Genomic DNA, 7703 nt, shown 5'->3' with positions numbered 1-7703 from the left:
TTAGTTTGAAGTGTTCAAATTAACAAGAGGAAATTCAATTATATGTGATATAATTGGTGTGATGTATTAGATACATTAAATGGAGGAATTAATATAAATATGATTTATATTAAGTACCATAAAATAGAAAAAGAACTATGGTTTATATGTTTCATATGATGAAATATTAAAACTATAGGTTATAAATATAATATGATAAGTTGGTTATCATTATTTTTGTAATATTTTAATTATATGATAATTAATTTCTTTTTCTCTAATAACCGATTGTTTGGGAGGTTATTAGAAGTTTTATGGTAACCGTGAGATAAAATAAGAATTGTTTTCCAAAATTAATGGTTGATCCATTCGGATAATACTCATGAAAAGGGCTATCAAGTAAAAAGAGTTTTTATTGAGCGATAGCCGTTGAGAGTCTAAGCAATCATTTAAGAGTTGACTATACGATCGTTAACCTTTGATCATTGCTACACGATCGAGTAGCAAAGTCTATGCGATAGGCTTAAGTTTACTAAACAATCGAGTACATCATCTATGCGATAGACAACTTCATATCTCCGACTTACTCAATCATCTACTCGATCGCATACCTCCTCTATTCCTCAAGCCAAGATCATATAGAGCCCACAACTCCTGGATTCTCACACTGAGAATACCAAGGTAACACTTGTGGTGATGTTCTTACTCAGTTCGTGAATTGAGTTGGACTTGATTTGGTTCGAGGAATTTAGATGATCGTTGTGTCATAGTCATGTTGTTGGTTGATTCGGTCATTGCGTTCAAGTGCATTGTTGGACACACTGGAGACTGATCGAGGGATTCTTGAAGAATGGTTCTTCAAAGGTATGCATACTCTATCCCTTGAATCTCTTATAGCATGCTACAATTTTTTATTGTTCATGACCTGTTAGTTTTCGATTAAGACTGTAATTGTTTATGTTCAATCTGAATGGAATTTGGAACGACCCCTTCCGCTGCTCATGGAAATCCCCGTTTTAGATTTCCTTCAACTTCTTCCTCTTTTGGAGAATAGTGGGATCGGTATCAGAACCTAAATAAGCTCCAAGTTTCATTTCAGAGAACAATTCTCACAGATGAACTTCATCTGAGTCAGCAACAATTGCTTTCTCTTTTAGTGCTTTAATATTCAAGAAAGACTGGATATTATCTTCGGAACTGACACTACTGGTTTCTTTGTCATCCATCCCTTTTTTCTCAAAAAGTGAGAACTGACGTTCAAATAATCCTTACAACGAGTCCATGGTCTGACGTGCAATGACCATGTTCTCAACCCTTTTGGCTAATGCATCAGATATGCTAGCCAAAATGTGAAGTCGGACCATCGAATTAGCCTTCACCCACACCTCATATGCATTACGAATATTTCACAATGTATTAAAGGTCGAGACTTGAGGACAGTCCTCAATCATGACAAACTCGAGGTCGTTTGCCATGAAATATGTTTTAAGAGACTCTTTCCAATGTATGTAATCGATCAAATTAAAAGAGGCAACTAACAGAAAATCATACATGTTGCTGAAAAAACAAATACATTGATATACATTAGATTTTAGCAAATGCTCTTTAAAAACAAAATCCAATTTGGTTTAGCAAAATCTAAATGAACCCCGTGTGACATCTAGTTTTGCAATGACACTTTAGTAGTTTAGGACAAAAGCCAACGAAGGGTAGTCAATTTATCCCTCCTCTGAATTGAGACACTATCAACTAGTCATTAATAACAGAACAACTCTTGTTCCTATAACAACTAGCCATCATTGATTTGGTCAAGAAATCATTAACTTGCTTAACAATTTCCCATAAGTGTGACCCTTCATTTTAGATCCTAGAGTTCCACACCAAGCAGCCAATCCGAAGGAAAAAAATGCGATTGAGGCAAAAACTAAAGCGCCCCTATCCATTTCTAGAGTTTACCTTGATATCGACCAATCGCACAAAACCATCTGAAAGGGGACGCTCCTAGGGCGTCACGAGATCGTGCAAGAAGATCTCACGGTGCAAACCAATGAAGGAGACTGCAAGACATATTGACACACATCTTTCACCCACTTACTATAAATACTCTCTCCATCCACCTATTGACTCATGCAAACACCATTCGAAGAGGGATGCTCCCAGGGCACCACAAGGCCAAGCATGAATCTCACGGTATGAATATTCAGAGAGAAATGTGAGTGGAATTGACATATCATATATCTTTTCCTCCCACTGAATATTTTATAACCTAGGGTTTAGTTTACTTAGAAAAAATACAGCTAATGATTTTAACTAAGTGGTTTTTTAGGTTTTCCCAAAAGTAACTCTTACTTTGGAAAGTTGAACAACTTTTGATCATCATTCATTGAACTCTTTAACAAAGTCTTTGATCAACTATTGTATGCTTGTAGTTATCTATCTAATTCACCTTTCCAGGTAGGTTCCCAAGTAGGGGTGTTCCATTTCCGTCAACTTAAATACCCCAATCTAGCCAGAACCAGCCTTGGATAAAAGGTTCCTTATAGATAGATTTAGACAAATTTAATCTTTTATGGAAATCAATTTAATCCTATTAAACTGATTTAAAAGATTAAACTTAGGTATCTAATCTCATTAGAATCATGAACTTAGGTCTATCTCAATCAAATTTTAAAACTCTTTTAAAACATGAGTTCACCTAAGTTCACATGCAACTCTTTCTTATTGATTTTAGTTTTAATTTCCATTATAACTCTTATAACAGGAAACAACTAAAACCAACCACAATGCAAAGCACACATACAAGGCATTCATAACTCTTATAAATAAGCCTAAGTGTCATAGTCCATGCATTGTTCATTCATTACTACTGGTATATAACACTTATATAACAAAACAATGAACCAAGCATACATGCTCTCATACACCCTTATACTATAACACTTATAATATAAAGATGATGCATGAATATGTCTAATGCATGCATAAATATAACTCTTATATTATATGATGCATGAGCATGTTTTCTTGTAATTTCATAATGCCATTAACTATATTATAACACTTATAATATATGATGCATGAATAAAATGCATAACCTAAGGTAGGTTTTAAATCTATATGTCATATATTATGGCATATAAATAAACATACATCTCATGTACATTAAGTAAAAGTTTATGGACCAGGATAATTAGCCTTAAATTCTTAAGGAAAAACAAAGCTAACTATTACAAATTGCAATGTTGAAATTCATTTCTCTCTGCACAGATTGGAGTCACTAGAAAGAGGGCTAGTTCAAATAGGCGAACTGGTCTTGAACCGTCCGAACGAAGATCACGTCTCCTTGATTGTGTGACAATTCCTTGTGATCGTCTAGCAATGCTGTATGAGCATAAACGATCGTGTACCTTTGACTATGCGATGAAGCATGAAGGTCACGTGATCGTGTAGTGCACATTGTCCAACACATGCCTTAAATGATCAAGTAGATGACAACAATGCGGTGAAGCATAATCGTCTCAATGATCGCGAAGCAAGCGTAATGTTGGGATTGGTGTCCTAATTCTCCTAGAGTCTCGTATTTTGTAAACTGTATACATTGTTATGAATAAAATAAAAGTTATTTCATTTTTGCATTTACTCATATCCAATAAATGAAGCTCCATGGATATTGTATGTAAACTTAAGCATGTATATGAGATATATAAGTGGATCATGCCTTAAGTGATAACTTAAAAAAAGTCTGTAGTATAAGGATTAAGTAGGGATACTTGATCCTAGTGACACTACGGATACGACCCGCTTTGTAGAGGTTTACCAGTGTTGTAAACTAAGATTGTTGATCCTGACCATTTATGTGGAGACAAGTGAGCGGGAGTGTCTTATACAAAGAGTTTGTATAAGACCGGACCATGAGATGATTCATCTTTTTACATAATTCCGTTGATACTTGAGACTTACATCTCACCAAAACGACCATAGGTGACATGACCTTAATCCTGAGTGTTTTGGGAACTCCTGCCTTTGAGGGCGATCCTTTGATTAGTATGGGTGAGAGTGGCCAAATTGCCAACTCAACAAGCCTACCTTTTTGGGGATTAGTCTGATTTGGGAGTTGGGAACTCAGTTACATAAGATGGAATTCACCATTTCCCTGAAGTAGAGGTAAGTAGATAGATTGTTCTCTTAAGGGCTGATTCCGGGTCTAGAACATGGTGGCCACAACTTCTCTTTGGAAGAGAGGACTCAGTCATAGAGGGACCAGTGGTACTTAAAGTTAAGGAGTTAGATGTAACTACAAGGGCATAACGGTAAATTGGTCCAGTTGTACCATGTTTGATTTGTGAAGAGTTATCGTACTGTTGATTGGTTGATATGGACACAAAATATATCTGTAATAAGAAGAGTGCAGCTGTCGGTCTTTAGTGGAGTGCCTGGTAGCTCAATGGATTCAAGTTGAGAATCAGTTATTGGGGTTGATTTGAAATGTTCAAATTGACAAGAGGGAATTCAATTATATATGATATAATTGGTATGATGTATGAGATACATCAAGCGAAGGATTAATGTAAATATGATTTACATTAAGTACCATAAAATAGAAAAAGAACTATGGTTTATATGTTTCATGAGATGAAATATTAAAACTATAGGTTATAAATATAATATGGTAAGTTGGTTATCATATATATTTAAGATAATATTAAGTATTGGATAATTATCTCTTTTTCTCTAATAACCAATTGAGTGGGAGGTTATTGGTGGTTTTATGGTAACCGTGAGATAAAAAGAAAAATATCTTCTTAAATTTAGAAGAGTTGCTACTTTCGGAAAGGAACTCACGGATTGCTATCAAGTGAAACTGTTTCACTAAATGATAGCTAATAGAGATACTAAACGATCGTGGAGTGTTACTATACAATAGTTCACTCAGTTGTTGTACCTAAAGGATCGTAGGGCATTGTCTATACGATAGGTTTCCTTATTCTACAAAATTGAGCATTCGTCTATATGATAGACATTTCTCATTTCCCACTTGCTCAATTGTCTACACGATTGTTGTTCCTCCAGTCTCTTCCTATAACCAAGTCTATACAGAGCCCGCACTTTTGGATTCTCACACCAAGAATACCAAGGTAACCATTGTGGTAGTGTCTTTACTCAATTCGACTGAGTTCGAGGTTTTGGAGGCTACTTGTTGTGTGTTCGTGTTGTTCGTGTGGTGGTTGCTGGTGATCATGCTGTGTTGCGGTCGTTGTGTTCGAGTGTCTATGTATTGCTGTCTTGGAGACTGAACAAGCGTTCGTGATTGAGGGAGTTTGAATAATGAGTCTTCAAAGGTATGATATTTTATCCATTGATCTCATTGTAAAGCATGTTGTAATTTCGTATTGTAAATGATCTGTTAGTTTCTGTTTCTTGTACTGCAATTGTGTATGTTCAATATCGAATGGAATTTGGAACGATCATTCCGCTGCTCATAGAAATCCTCATGTCTGATTTCCTTCACGTAAGGTATCGCATATCGAGTGATCATGTAGCCAGTGACTATGCGATGAAACATTCTGACCTACACGATCATTTAGTGCACGCACCTTCTAAATGATGAGTGTTAAAAACTCTATGCGATCGTTTACCTCAAAAGTCCATATGATTGAGCAGCCAACGCTACATGATAGAGTAAACTCTTTACTCAATCGTTTAACATCAACTATACGATCATTTAGTAAATACTACACGATCGGGTAGAACTTTTCTATACGATCATTTAGCCAAATCTGAATGATCGTTTAGCCTGGGCTACATGATGCGACCAACCTTTGGTCTTCTTCCTTGATGAGAATTGCATCTCCATGCTTCGAAACTTCATCACAAATGACTCAAAAAACTTCAAACACTTCGAAAAAAGACTCGATTGCTTGTTAATTATGCCTAAAAACGCAGGGGCTCTTACAAATTAACACTTTGTAAACTTAAAGAAAGCTTTAAACAGAGGCAACCATCCCATAAACATTCATCAACACATCCACAACACATTTAACTCTTAAACGCATTGTAGAAAACTTAAAACCCACCATGACTATAAAAGAAGTTTAATACAATAATGGAATTTGAAATATCAGAACAACCTGGCTCTGATACCAATTGAAGGAAATCTAAACATAGATCTCCATGAGCAGCGCAAGTGGATCATTCCGAATTCCATTCAGAATGAACACAACAATCATAGTCTTAAACGGAAACAAACAGAATATGCATAAACAGAAGTTACATCATTCTACTTTATGATACAAGGGATAGAGTATGTGTATGATAATGGGCAGAAATGCATGTTATCATAGTGCTAAGTTATTAAACAATGATGGATTGTGTTGATGAAAAATAATAAATTGCGTCCATTAAGCATAAAATCTATAATATTGCGGTTGCGTGCATCAGCGCATTGGAACTATTAATTTTTGTATTTTTTTGTACAGAATATGTGTTAATGCATTGCAGAGATTGTGATCATAGAAATTCATCGGTCGAGCGTGACTTCACCGCAAGACTTTGCGTTGATCGCGCTCGTAAATATTCGCCCAAGAAGAATCACCACAACATGATGGACGCATCCGGACGAAAGGACAATTAAGATCGATGGGACAGAAAGCTGACAGCAATCGGATCCAAAATTAAGTTGACAGCCGATAACGGTCACAAAGTACATCCAACTTTATCGGTGACAATTATTCGACGCATCAGTCAGGAATTAAAGTTGTCCCAACTGTACAACCAGGAAAGAGAATCCGCCTTTCACCTTTTGATGTCCTATAAATATCAAGTGCATTCTTCAAAGAACGGGTTAAGCAGTCAATTACTCCATCACTTTACAAGTTCATACCTCTGTTCATAGTTTTCTTTTCCATTTTCACGACGGAGCTAGAGAAGAGTGGTGACACTGGAGATCGTCCAAGGCGGCTCGAGAGAGAACCTTGGGGCATAAGAGCAAAGAACGGGTTGAGTCTCGCGAAAGCAAGAATATCTTTACAGCACGAGTAGAATAGTGTAACATCTGGTGGCAAGAAATTGCTCCAGGCTCTTTACTATACTTGTATTGTTATTTTGTACTTCATCTCTTATCTATTTAATGAAAGTTATATTTCTACACCTGCTCACTCTCTTAATATGCATGAGTAGCTAAACTAGTTGAATGGGTTGAGAGGAACTAAGCTAACATGATCTAGGAAGTTCATTGCTTGCGATTGTCTTGTTTTATGCTGTGCGAAACATCCCTTTAGAGTTGCTCGAGAGAGAATCTAAAGAAATAACCTAATGTATCGAGAGAGCTAGGTTAGAATCTGAATTGAAAGAGCAAGATTAGGCCTGCATAAACAAGAAATAGGGACTTAGAAATAAGCCCTGTTTGTCAACGTGCATCGCATGCATCCTAGGAATAGGAATGATATTATGCGGTCGCATATTTGTGTGAATGTCATGTTGTCATCGCATAAATAGAAATAGAGGTTTATGTGTAAACCCTGTAGACTTATCGCATATTTATCGCATGCGTTCTAGCCTTAGAAGCCGTAGAATTCACGTCGAGAGGTGGTTTACTATTGTATGCATGTTGCATGATCGCAAGGCATGAACACAACCTAGGAGTGTTAACCGAAACCCTGCTCAACTTGTTCACCGCATATTCATCGTATTTCTCGTTGCCAACTCTTTTCGAACTCTGCCGCATT

The sequence above is a fragment of the Benincasa hispida genome, chromosome 9 (assembly GCF_027475165.1).
Source record: "Benincasa hispida cultivar pf3 chromosome 9, pf3_genome.v1.1, whole genome shotgun sequence".
NCBI classification, from domain to species: Eukaryota; Viridiplantae; Streptophyta; class Magnoliopsida; order Cucurbitales; family Cucurbitaceae; genus Benincasa; species Benincasa hispida.
Note: the sequence above shows the minus strand (reverse complement) of the source record.